The sequence below is a fragment of the Carassius auratus genome, unplaced genomic scaffold (genome assembly GCF_003368295.1).
Source record: "Carassius auratus strain Wakin unplaced genomic scaffold, ASM336829v1 scaf_tig00042210, whole genome shotgun sequence".
NCBI classification, from domain to species: Eukaryota; Metazoa; Chordata; class Actinopteri; order Cypriniformes; family Cyprinidae; genus Carassius; species Carassius auratus.
Genome location: NW_020526707.1, coordinates 1 through 14,514, shown reverse-complemented (window position 1 = coordinate 14,514; position 14,514 = coordinate 1). Strand labels below are relative to the sequence as shown.

At 39.1% G+C, this 14,514-nt stretch overlaps 1 long non-coding RNA gene across 1 annotated transcript; it reads left to right on the top strand.

The window, feature by feature from the left end:
* The first annotated feature begins 10,847 nt into the window (after window positions 1–10,847).
* LOC113085774 (uncharacterized) lies at window positions 10,848–11,622 on the top strand. Its single transcript, XR_003284439.1, has 3 exons — window positions 10,848–10,872; window positions 11,075–11,139; window positions 11,528–11,622. It is a non-coding gene; the product is annotated as an uncharacterized LOC113085774 (long non-coding RNA).
* Window positions 11,623–14,514: the final 2,892 nt, after the last annotated feature.

Below are 14,514 nucleotides of genomic sequence, written 5' to 3'. Positions count from 1 at the left end.
CAATATTTTTTATATAAATATTTTACTCTGCTTGTACAGTTACACTTATAGAGAGTTTATTTTTTAATTTTGTACTCATACAGACAGACTAGTGGTGTATATGTATACTTAAATACAGTGCCTAAGCTTTAAAATAGATCAGACCTAGTAAAACAACATGTCTGCACAAGTAATGCAGTAAAGTTATTATATTATATTATATTATAATACCTTGAATGAGAGCAGCTTACTGCAGTCCTAAAGATTTAAGGAAAACATAGATTTATGAGAGGAATAGGGATCTTTTTTCACAAGTTTAATTAATATTTCATGGACTCGAATGAAATTCTGCAACAATGATTAACCTCGAGGCTTTGAGCTGTCAAGATGTGATAGCAGGTATTCCTCTACATCCTTTTCATCAACAAACACGTGGGGTTCTGTGTAATGGATCAACCACACTTGTACCAGAGCTTTGATTCCTCACAAGGCCAAAGTTGGCATCCAATGTGACAATCATATCTCCATCCGCCTGGAAAACAAACACTTACAGTAACACTGGTTTTGTACCCGCACCAGGTTTATACATTTATACTATTACTATTCTATTACAATACTACATACACAAATTAACTTTTAAGTTTGATATTAATTCAGATTTTATTTCTATGCCATTAATTTAATCAAACAAGAACCACGCTGGAATTATAACCAACCTTTGGACATGCTGGGCATATGGTTCCCTCATTTAATTGTGCAAATATCAACCAAACTTCTTTGTCGGAAGTGGTGATGCCTAAAATGGGATATGGGGTGTTGCTAAAAACCCTCAACAGAAACCTGACACTCCAGTGACAGAGAAACAACAAGCTCTAGCAGAGGGATGGAGAAGGCTGTCTGTCTGGGGCTTGTGGCTGTTGCTGGCCGGAGCCCAAACCTTAGCAGAGTACAGGTTTCTGGTTCACACGCACACATGTTGACTGTAACGGTGCAGAGCCGTCCTGCCAAATATAAAGAGGAAAATAACATAAAAACATAACCTAGTACTACTATAGACTACCATATCAGTATAAATTAAATTAAATGTATGAATTTAGCAGACGCTTTTATCCAAAGCGACTTACGGTGGATTCAGGCTATACATTTTTACCTATCATGATAGTATATAAACTATAACTATCATGACTTTTTTTTTTTATTGCATCACAAATTTGATTAATTCCTTAAAGGAAATCATTACTCCACATGTAATAGGATTGAATTCCTTAACCTGTCAATAAAATTAAATACATTAAGATTTTGTATCATAGACAGATCCAAAGCCTCCTGATATAGGATCAAATCCAGCCAAGCTTGGTTCAAACCCACAGAACTTTATTTTACACTCTAGTCAAGATCCCAAGGTTTCCAAACAGTCGTAAAATACGTCTTGTGTTTAATATTTCTCTCAAGTCAATATGGGTTACATTAGTCCAATGATCTGGCTTCAGTGAGGCGTTATCGAGCATACACAATATAAGCCGGTATGAGTGTAAAAAGTCATTTTGACAGTTTAACTCGAAACTTAATTCCCCCATTAGCTTCAGGCGTAAATACAAACTCATATTAGCAACGTTAATGCTCACATAATAAAGCATGCAATGTTAACGTAACGACAGGCTAATAACGTAATATTGTCTAGCGATAACGTTTGCAGATACATCGCAATACGGCTATCTCATATCAACAATCATGACACGCAATACGAGTGTATGTATTGTTTTCCATTACAGTTTAAATGCTCATTTTTATAATTTTAATAGTCTTACCTGAAAATATTAAGCAGGAAATATCGCAACGTTCCCGCATTCGTCCAGTAGACTTCCGATTACCGGTGAGCAGGAATTCTGGGATTGGATCTGGAGTCTTCTCTTGTATATTTGTGGGTGATCAACCATTTGGATGGATGATCACGGCCTTCTGAGCCTACTAGTAGGCGCAGGAGGCCCCTCCTGGCCCATTTCTATGGGCTGATAACCGCTGATAACGCCCCATTCAATCGAGTGACAACGTTCGAATCGGGTGTTCGGAGTCCCGATCTGAATCAAATATTTTGCAAACTCACTCCGAAGTGATCTCAAATGATTCGTGAAAGGCGCTTCGAAGTCCCGATCTATTAAATGTTTTGCAAACTCACTCCGAAGTCCTGATCTCAAATAATTCGCGAAACGCGATTCGGAGTCCCGATCTGAATCAAATATTTTGCAAACTCACTCAGAAGTCCTGATCTCAAATGATTTGCGAAAGGCCCTTCGGAGTCCCGATGTAGTATTTTTATTTTTTTAAGAGTAGATTTAGAATAGTGAATGCTAAGGTTAGAGGGTCAAAATAAATATATGATAAATAATAATAATAATAATAAACAATGTAAACATAGTCAGGCTATTTAAGTTCCCCTCCCTCCACAACAAATCCTTTAAATTTAACAGTATTTAGAAAATATAATTAAAAGATATAAATTCACAAGCCAAAACGAATTATCATTTTAGGCTAGAAGAAACTGAAACTAAAGTTGGGTCTCTCATTCGACACAAAATCAAAGTTTTCTGTAAATATTATTTACATACTTCACTCGCTTCCAATATCCACATAAAAGAAAATGTTTTACATCAGGACAGTAAGGTGATAACGCTTAACGGTACAGATTTTACTACATAAAAACTGAGCAGTGTGTGTTTAAAGTTACTGTTTTTTATTATGATAATGAACAGACAAAGGTGATAAAAATAAATAGATATATATTAAATAGATTTTTTTTTCATTGTTGTTGTTATGGCTTATCTGACGTATTATTAAATGTGTTTTGTTGTTACTTTTTTGTCAGTTGTCCTATTTTGAGAGTAATTATTAATAGGCTAATAATAGGCCTATAATTACATTTTTAAATAGCCTAATAATAAATTTATTCTTGAAGTTAAATGTAAGGCTTTAGAATTAAGATGGACATTATAACGATGTCTGCCAATGACATCTTTTTGATGTCTTTTCAACAAGGCATTGCTGGGTGGGAGTGATTCGGGAAACGCGCTTTGGAGTCCCGATCTGAATAAAATCTTTTGCAAACTCACTCCGAAGTGATCTCAAATGATTCGTGAAAGGCGCTTCGGAGTCCCGATCTATTAAATGTTTTGCAAACTCACTCCGAAGTCCTGATCTCAAATAATTCGCGAAACGCCCTTCGGAGTCCCGATGTAGTATTTTTATTTTTTTTAAGAGTAGATTTAGAATAGTGAATGCTAAGGTTAGATGGTCAAATAAATATATGATAAATAATAATAATAATAATAAACAATGTAAACATAGTCAGGCTATTTAAGTTCCCCTCCCTCCACAACAAATCCTTTAAATTTAACAGTATTTAGAAAATATATGTAACGGAGTTTAAATAATTCTGTTAAATTCATGCATTAATTGGGGGAAACTCGACATTGGCTGGCTGTTGAGTCACTCGCATTTGTGTGCGTGATATTGTGGGCGGAGTTACGTAATTACCAGCAGAGTCTCACATCTCTCACTGCTGGTAAGTCGCATCAATAAGCGCTGCGTCATAAACGGAGTTTATATTATTTTCAAGTGCAAGATTGGACTTTAATATTACACACAAGTTTACCTCATTTGCCTGTCTGTCAGTAGAGTCAAAATGTGTTAATTGCGATGATTAAATGTGATGCGTGTGTATGTTAACCTGCCTGTGAACTCCGTATCTGTTGATTTCATTTAAGATTTCTGAGCAACGTTGATGCTTTGATAGCCTACACTAACCAGCTTTTGGTCGTGTTTGTCCCAGGTATGTTTTATATTCACATTTGTCATGTTCTGTGTAAAAATATAAGCCGAATTAAGTGTTGGCATTAACACGTGCCATATGCTCACATGTGCTTAACAGAGTAACAGCGCCATTTTAGTTGTTCCTTCTCTGCATTTCATTTATACAAAAATATGCAAAATGATGGTTACTTAAGGTTATAGTTTCTCTGTATTTATGTGAAGTAATGAGAACAGAGACATTTTATTTCTTTTAATGTGTTTTATTTTGAATTTTATTCCACTATATGTTCACGATCCCTCTGTAAAAATGTAAATCCAGCAGAGTCTCACATCTCTCACTGCTGATTTCTGAGCAACGTTGATGCTTTGATAGCCTACACTAATCAGCTTTTGGTCGTGTTTGTCCCAGTTTTGTCTGTCCCAGGCCCAGTAAAGCAAGACTTGAGTAACCATCCACCTGTTCTCCGTGTGATTTGATCCACACACACACACAACCAGTCAGAATGGTGCCGTGACCTGTTGTTTCTTCAATCAAGATTTGATAACTATCACACTCCAGTCTGTGGAAGTAAAGGTAGAGGATGGGGTTTATTGAAAGTGCCAAAGTCTTTACAGTTCAGTGGGCCTGATGTACAGGGTGATGCTCATATAGTCACAGACAGTTACAATTCAGATTCTGATCCGTTAGTTTGTGAGGGATCATGCACAAGTTTTGCAGCAGATGCTTCAAGGGAACAAAAGGGTGTGTTTTCATCTACTCCATTCCCTAATGCACAGCCGCCAAATGCAATCACTGAAATGACTGACCTAATCAGCCAGGTAGGTCAGCAAATTGCTGACAACATAGTCACCAGAATAAGCCCAGCACATAAAGTTGACACACATTCAGTTGATAAATCCTCCAAAAATGTGACTGCAGATGGAACGGCTTCACAAATGCTGGACCTGATACAAAGCCAGTTGTCCTTATCTAGAAATGTGAGAGAACCTCCTAACTTCAGGGGAGAAGTTTCTGATGCTGTTGACTTGGATGAGTGGATAGATATCATGAGAGACTATGTAAAACGCAATAATTTGAGAAAAGAGCATCAAGCGGAGGAGATTATGGTCCATCTAAGAGGCAAAGCAAGGGATGTGGTCAAGTTTGGCATAAGAAACTGTGACATCGACATTGTGCATAACCCTGATGCAATCTTTAGTATTCTTAGGAAACACTTCGAAGCTGCTCCTTGCTCTCCTCTTCCATTGGCTGACTTTTACACCACCATGCCCAGACCAGATGAGGATGCCTTCGGGTACTGGATCAGGCTAAATCGTGCAGTTGATGTCGCTGCTGAGCGCTTGAAAGAACAGGGTAAAGTACTGGATTGTCCAGGAACAGAGGTAACCCGCATGTTCATCAGACACTGTCCGTGTAGAGAGCTTGCCATCACCTTTCGATCTAAACCAATTGGCGCATGGTCTGTGAGGGAAGTTCAAGATATTTTGAATGAATATCACTCAGATTCCAGTCTTGTATCTGCAGTAAGGAATGCAGCACCCACTAGAATCCCTGTGAACAGAACTGAAGTTGAACTGTCGTCTGCAGCACATCCAGTTTCTTCTGATGTCCAGCAGTCTAGGTCTCTGGAAGCATCTGCATTGGAGCGAGTCATGAGTTTGTTGGAAAAAGTCTTGTTGAAAGAGTCTGCCAGCAAAGAACCAAGTTCACGTGTGAAGCCCAAGGTAAATCTACCTAGAGTAAAAGGCCTCAATGACTTGCCATGCACTGTCTGTTCGAGCCCTGATCATTCTGGCCTCACACATTGTCTTGAAAGAAAGTTGTGCTTCCAGTGTCACTCTCCTGACCATTCCCGCTTTGTTTGTCCTGAGAGAGTGAAATCTCTGTCTTCTCAAGGGCTGGGAAACTAGAAGATCTGCACTCAAAGGAGGACAGTGTAGATCGTGAGTTTATTCCTCCAAACCAGTGTTGTATGAATGACCCAACCTCAGTTTATAGTCTTTCTAGTTCTGTTGAGCCTGCAGGGAAAACTATAATTTTTCAGAACACGCACAGAGTACAGCGAATTGATAGTCTGTTTTACACACCAGCAACAGTATGGGGTGACCTTCAATTGAAAGCTATGGTTGACAGTGGCTCCATGGCGTGCACAATGAGTGAGGCTGCTGAACGTCTCTTATTACAGCATAAGCCCAATTTACAAAAGTTCCCTGCTAGTGATGTTGTCATAATTGGTTGTGGCGGACAGCGTGTTACCCCAAAATTGATGTATGAGCTTGAGCTCACAGTTTATGCCTGCAAAATGGTTGTTCCAGTTTTAGTAGTTCCAGGCCAAAGCGACGATTTGATTCTGGGCAGCAATGCTATCAAATGGCTGATTCAAAAAATGAAAGAGACAGACGGATACTGGAGACTTGTGTCCAGCACAGTTAACTCAGAGGATGTTGAATGTCATCAATTCCTGTCTCTACTTTCGAATGTGGAACGATGGAAGGGTGAAGACATGCCTGATAGAGTGGGGACAGCTAAGTTGAAAGAGAAAATTACTCTTGAACTGCATCATGAACATATCGCTTGGGCTCGGCTTCCAGAGTCAACAGCTGTTTCTGTTGGGACCACAGTCATTGTTGAGCCAACCCTCTGTAAAAGTCGTCCAAGGAACGTGATCATAGGGAGAGTCATCACACCTATGTGGGGCAGCAGATGGGTGCCATTCAAAATAATTAACCCTACAGACAAAGTAATTATTCTTAAGAAAAACGCGAAGATCGTTGATGTTTTCACTTGTATAACCGTGGAGGAGTTGTCTACACCCGAGTCCCTGAAGAGTAACGTTCAGTGTGCTGCAAGTCCTGTAAGTCATGTGCAGACCAGTTTTGATAGGAGAAACTTGCTAAATAAATTAGGTCTGCTGGATCTGGATCTGGATGATTGTGAAGTGTCAGAAGAGTGGAAGGATAGACTTCTGAATCTCATAGAGAAGTATGAGTCAACCTTTTCACGTGGAAAAAATGGATTGTGGGGAAGCCACTGACTTTGTCCACAAAATCCATTTGGTGGACGAGAAACCATTTCGACTCCCTTATCGACGTGTAGCCCCCTTCCACTATGATAAGCTGCGCACTGCCTTGAATGAGATGGAAGTTAAAGGCATTATAAGGAAGTCTCAGAGTGAATATGCATCTCCGCTTGTTTTAGTGTGGAAAAGGAATGGTGACCTTCGTATTTGTACAGATTTTAGATGGCTGAATGCGAAGACCGTGAAGGACGCTCACCCACTCCCACACCAAGCTGATGCACTCGCTGCTTTGGGGGGCAACGTTTTCTTTTCGACCATGGACTTGACTTCTGGCTTTTATAATGTCCCCTTGTTTGAAGATCATAAGAAGTACACTGCTTTTTCCTCTCCTTTCGGCCTTCATGAGTACAATCGTCTACCTCAGGGTTTGACCAACAGTCCAGCAACCTTTATGAGGATGATGATGTCCATTTTCGGGGATGAAAATTTCACTAGCCTTCTATGCTACTTGGATGATCTGATGGTTTTTGCTCCCAATGAACAAGTAGCCCTTGACCGACTGGAATTGGTTTTCTCACGCCTGTCTAAACACAACTTAAAGCTTGCGCCAAAGAAGTGCATGTTCCTCAGGAGATCTGTCAGGTTCTTGGGACACGTTGTCACTGGAAATGGTGTCCAGACCGACCCAGAAAAGGTAAAGGTGATCAGTGACATCCAGACTACAGACCTCATGGAAGCGGATGGTATAACACCTTCTCAAAAGAAGATCAGATCTTTCCTGGGTATGGTTTTATATTATCAGCATTTCATTATAGACTGTTCTTCTAAGGCAAAACCTCTTTTCAGTCTCCTGTCAGATCGGTCACAGAAAACGGCTCCGAGGAAGTGTGGTCGGATGAGGAAACCACTCAGTGTCGTGAAGCTTTCACCCGAGGATTGGACTAGTGAGTGTTGTACTGCTTTTGAGACTCTGAAGCAAGACCTACTGCACAGTGTGACTCTAGCACACCCAGATTTCAGTCATGCCTTTATACTCTCTGTTGATGCTTCATTCGATGGCATAGGAGCAGTGTTATCTCAGGTGCCCCCAGGAGAGAAAATTGCACGTCCAGTTGCTTTTGCCAGCAAAACACTCTCCAAGTCTCAGATGAACTACCCAGCACATAGACTAGAATTTCTGGCTTTAAAGTGGGCAGTTTGTGACAAGTTTAGCCACTGGCTAAAAGGGAGACATTTCACTGCATGGTCTGATAATAACCCTTTGACCTATATTCTAACCAAACCAAGATTGGATGCGTGTGAGCAACGATGGGTGGCGAAGCTTGCTGCGTATGACTTTGACCTGAAGTTTGTGCCTGGCACGAAGAACGTTGTTGCAGATGCCTTGAGCAGAGAGCCCTTCGTCAAGTCCTGTGTCAGCCATCGTCTGTTGAAAGAACCATACGTTTCTCTCTTGGATGAGGTGAATGGTGTTGTTACCGGGACCGTGCAAGATGCCTTCCGGGTCACTAACAACTGTCAGAATGTGCAGGCTACCAGTGACGATGGAACTGAGAGCAAGCTGCAGGATGGTGTGAATGACTCATGTCCTGGATCCATTGGTGCTGTTGAAGTTTCTGCTCTTCTGGGTGCTCACTGCGATGGCGGAGTTAGCCCATTACCTGTGACAAGTACTACGTCACTCCAGCTACCTGATGAAGATCCATCTGTTGCAATCCCGTTTTCCAGACTGGCAAATCTCCAAGAGCAGGACAACATAGTCAGTAAAGTCATCGACTATGTTCTGAGACATAAACGTCCTTCAAAGAGTGAGAAAGCAAAGTTACCTGGCTCTGTGACACGCCTTTTGAAGCACTGGAAAAAGCTAAAGATTCGTAATCGTGTGCTGTACAGAGTAAAGACAGATCGACTGATGAATAAGAAACTCTTTCAATACGTTGTGCCAGATTTTCTAAAGCATGATGTTCTCCAAGGTGTTCATGACTCAGCTGGACATCAGGGTAGTGCCAGAACACTCTCTCGCAGCTGAAAGATTCTTTTGGCCAGGGATGAGTAAAGACGTCAAGCTTCATGTCAAAAACTGCAAGAGGTGTGTTGTCGGAAAAACACCAGAGCCAAATGCTTGTGCACCACTTGAACATATTCACACCTCTGAGCCCATGGAACTAGTATGCATCGACTTTTGGAGTGCTGAACAGAGTTCAGGGAAGGTCGTTGATGTCCTAGTAGTGACAGATCATTTTTCTAAGATGGCACATGCCTTCCCTTGTCACAACCAGTCAGCTAAGCAAGTTGCCCATCGCCTTTGGAATGATCTCTTCTGCATTTATGGATTTCCAAAGAGAATACACTCAGACCAGGGTGCAAATTTTGAAAGCAAAATCATTAAGAACTTGCTTGAGATGACTGGTGTAAAAAAATCGCACACCACACCACCCTATGGGTAACGGTCTGGCAGAACGTTTCAATAGGACCTTGGGTAATATGATAAGAGCTCTCCCAGTGAAATCCAAGGCGAGGTGGCCACAGCTTCTAAAAACACTGACCTTCAGTTACAATTGTACTGTGCATGAAACCACCGGGTTCGCCCCTTTTTATCTTATGTTTGGGCGTATCCCAAGGTTGCCAATCGACATCATGTTTCAGCATGTCCTTTGCGATGAGAGGGTGGTCAGCCACGATGAGTTTGTCACTGCACTGAGAAGAGATCGGAGCGCAGCAGCAGAAATTGCCCGGAAACACAGTCTCAAAGAGCAGAACCGCCATGCCATTCTTTACAATCGGAAGGTCAGAGGTTTACCCTTAGCAGTGGGAGATAGAGTCTTGCTGGCTAACCGTGGAGAGAAAGGAAAAAGGAAAGTTGCGGACAAGTGGGACTCTGTTTTGTATGAGGTTCAGTCAGTGAAACCAGAGGTCAATGTGTACAAGATTAGGGATGTTCAGACTGGCAAAGAGAAAGTGGTGCACCGTAATTTGTTGCTTCCAGTGAATTTCTTATCCTGGGATGATAGTGAGGAAGAATCAGTTCGATCAGATTCCACTGGTGCTACCTGTGGCAGTGCTCTTGATTCTGCTCTGATGGATGGTCCTGATCCTGTTTCAAAGACATCTGAATGGTTATTGCGGATGGATGGGACACAAGACAGTGATGACATGCAGGTTGCCACTTGTGGGGGCGTTTCAGACATTCCTGATGAGATGACTCCTACGAACTCTGGAAATGATCAGTACAGTGCAGAACCTGAGCATATTCCTGAACATGGTGAGAGTACAGCCAGTTCACCTACAACCAAGCTAAATGAGTGCCCCAGTCGTTTGAATGAGCCAGATGACAGACTTGCCTCTGTCATATGCAATCAGCCTACAAGTACATTTGCAAGCCACATCACTACACGAGTAGGGAGATCAGTAAAGCCTCCTAACAGACTTATTTGTGAAATTGATAGTCAGAAAATTGTGGAACGTGATTCACACGGTGATGCACCAGTTATTTTCCAAGGAACTAACTTTGTAGTGGAGTTGTTAAGGGACATTTTTGTTTCAAATAACTGATTCTAAATGATGATTCATATTTACGAGTTGACCGTGATGTTAAGAGAATGACTTTGAAGTGAGTTTTTCCTCTCTGAGAAAGAGTCTGAGGAATTAATTTGGATCAAAATACATTTGAAGAGCAGAGATACATTTGTAAACACTGGGATTGTGTAGACTGCACCTCCTATAGTCTGTGTTTAGTGTGGAACCTGGTACCATTCCATTCTATCACACTTCCTGGGGAAGAGATTAATTCTGACATACTGCATTGAAAGCTCTTTTGCACACACCTTTTTTTTGTTTTTTTTCTTCAATCTCTACTGTATAGTTAGTTGTTACAAATGCTGGTTCTACCCCAATTTTGCAGAATTTAGGGGGGTGTATGTAACGGAGTTTAAATAATTCTGTTAAATTCATGCATTAATTGGGGGAAACTCGACATTGGCTGGCTGTTGAGTCACTCGCATTTGTGTGCGTGATATTGTGGGCGGAGTTACGTATTACCAGCAGAGTCTCACATCTCTCACTGCTGGTAAGTCGCATCAATAAGCGCTGCGTCATAAACGGAGTTTATATTATTTTCAAGTGCAAGATTGGACTTTAATATTACACACAAGTTTACCTCATTTGCCTGTCTGTCAGTAGAGTCAAAATGTGTTAATTGCGATGATTAAATGTGATGCGTGTGTATGTTAACCTGCCTGTGAACTCCATATCTGTTGATTTCATTTAAGATTTCTGAGCAACGTTGATGCTTTGATAGCCTACACTAACCAGCTTTTGGTCGTGTTTGTCCCAGGTATGTTTTATATTCACATTTGTCATGTTCTGTGTAAAAATATAAGCCGAATTAAGTGTTGGCATTAACACGTGCCATATGCTCACATGTGCTTAACAGAGTAACAGCGCCATTTTAGTTGTTCCTTCTCTGCATTTCATTTATACAAAAATATGCAAAATGATGGTTACTTAAGGTTATAGTTTCTCTGTATTTATGTGAAGTAATGAGAACAGAGACATTTTATTTCTTTTAATGTGTTTTATTTTGAATTTTATTCCACTATGTTCACGATCACTCTGTAAAAATGTAAATCCAGCAGAGTCTCACATCTCTCACTGCTGATTTCTGAGCAACGTTGATGCTTTGATAGCCTACACTAACCAGCTTTTGGTCGTGTTTGTCCCAGTTTTGTCTGTCCCAGGCCCAGTAAAGCAAGACTTGAGTAACCATCCACCTGTTCTCCGTGTGATTTGATCCACACACACACACAACCAGTCACATATAATTAAAAGATATAAATTCACAAGCCAAAACGAATTATCATTTTAGGCTAGAAGAAACTGAAACTAAAGTTGGGTCTCTCGTTCGACACAAAATCAAAGTTTTCTGTAAATATTAATTACATACTTCACTCGCTTCCAATATCCACCTAAAAGAAAATGTTTTACATCAGGGCAGTAAGGTGATAACGCTTAACGGTACAGATTTTACTACATAAAAAACTGAGCAGTGTTGTTTTGTGTTTTAAAGTTACTGTTTTTTATTATGATAATGAACAGACAAAGGTGATAAAAAATAAATAGATATATATTAAATAGATTTTTTTTTTCATTGTTGTTATGGCCTATATCTGATGTATTATTAAATGTGTTTTGTTGTTACTTTTTTTGTCAGTTGTCTTATTTTGAGATTAATTTTTAATTAGGCTAATTAAAGGCCTTTAATTAAAATTTTTACTTAGCCTAATAATTAATTTATTCTTGAAATTAATATGTAAGGCTTTAGAATTAAGATGGTCATTTTAATACGTCTGAGCAATGACGTCATTTTGATGTCTTTTCAACAAGGTATTGCTGGGTGGGAGTGATTTCGCCAAACGTGCTTAGGAGTCCGATCTGAATCAAATCTTTTGCAAACTCACTCCGAAGTGATCTCAAATGATTCGCGAAATGCGCTTCGGCAGTCCCGATCTATCAAATGTTTTGCAAACTCACTCTGAAGTCTTGATCTCAAAATAATTGGCGAAACGCGATTCGGAGTCCCGATCTGAATCAAATATTTTGCAAACTCACACAGAAGTCCTGATCTCAAATGATTTGCGAAACGCCCTGGAGTCCCGATCTAGTTTTTTTTTTTTTTAAGAGTTAGATTTAGAATAGTGAATGCTAGGTTAGAGGGTCAAATAAATATATGATTAATAAAAATAATAATAATAATAAACAATGTAAACCTAGTAGGCTATTTAAGTTCACCTCGCTCCACAACAAATCCTTTAAATTTAACAGTATTTAGAAAATATAATTAAAATATATAAATTCACAAGCCAAAACGAATGATCATTTTTAGGCTAGAATGAAACTGAAACTAAAGTTGGGGTCTCTCATTCGACACAAAATCAATCTTTTTCTGTTAATATTATTACCTACTTCACTCGCTTCCAATATCCACATAAAAGAAAATGTTTTATATAATAATAATAATAATTCCTTACATTAGGGCAGTAAGGTGATAACGCTTAATGGTACAGATTTTACTACATAAAAACTGAGCAGTGTGTGTTTGGTTTTAAAATTACTGTTTTTTATTATAATAAAGTACAGACAAAGTGATAAAAATAAATACATATCTTAAATATTTTTTTTTTCGTTGTTGTTGTTATGGCCTATATCTGACGTATTATTAAATGTGTTTTGTTGTTACTTTTTTGTCAGTTGTCCTATTTTGAGAGTAATTATTAATAGGCCTAATAATAGGCCTATAATTACATTTTTACGTAGCCTAATAATTAATTTATTCTTGAAATTAAATGTAAGGCTTTAGAATTAAGATGGACATTTTAACGACGTCTGCCAATGACGTCTTTTTGATGTCTTTTTCAACAAGGTATTGCTGGGTGGGAGTGATTCGGGAAACGCGCTTCGGAGTCCCGATCTGAATCAAATCTTTTGCAAACTCACTCGAAGTGATCTCAAATGATTCGTGAAAGGCGCTTCCGGAGTCCCCGATCTATTAAATGTTTTTGGCAAACTCACTCCGAAGTTCCTGATCTCAAATAATTCGCGAAACGCGATTTGGAGTCCCGATCTGAATCAAATATTTTGCAAACTCACTCAGAAGTCCTGATCTCAAATGATTTGCTAAAGGCGCTTTGGAGTCCCGATCTAGTTTTTTTTTTTTTTTAAAGAGTAGATTTAGAATAGTGAGTGCTAAAGTTAGATGGTCAAATAAATATATGATAAATAATAATAATATTATAAACAATGTAAACATAGTTAGGCTATTTAAGTTCCCTAGCTCCACAACAAATCCTTTAAATTTAAGAGTATTTAGAAAATATAATTAAAAGATTTAAATTCACATGCCAAAACGAAATGATCATTTTAGGCTAGAACCTGAAACTAAAATTGGACACAAATCAAAATTTTCTGTAAATATTATTTACATACTTCACTCGCTTCCAATATCCACATAATAGAAAATGTTTACATCAGGGCAGTAAGGTGATAACGCTTAAAGGTACAGATTTTACTACATAAAACTGAGCATTGTGTGTTTGTGTTTAAAGTTACTGTTTTTTTATTATGATAATGAACAGGACAAAGCTTACAGCAGGCACATGAGGCGCCAGAGCACTCACTTGAACTTTTTTCCTTCTAACAGTAGAAGTACAATCCTCTACTCATAATACTTTTGCTAAATTGTTAAATAAATGTTCAGCAATATCTTTAAAATATATTTGAATTTTGGCACAAAAAACATTTTGTTACAACTAATCCCGCATTAGTTTGTGTCGGCACACCCCATAGCAAATTTGAACCAAAAGATTCAAATAAGAGGTTGAAATTAGATCAGATCCAAATTAATTAATCTCTAACAAACCATTCCTATTTATAGAACATTTTTTGTAACAAAATATTTGAAAAGATAGGTGTTTTTGTTTGTAATTACAGAAGCAGTCAAAAAGTGGGGCAGCAAGGCCACCGAACACGTCATTTACAGTGCCATGGAAACCACCTTATGCCCCTGGGGTGCGTTTCCCAAAAGCATCGTTAGCCAACTATGGTCGCAAGTTCGTAGTTACCAACGAGGTTCAACGATTCGGTGTTTCCCGAAACCATAGTTCAAACGAACATTCGCAAACTGCATCAACAAACTTGTGTCGTTGGAACGACA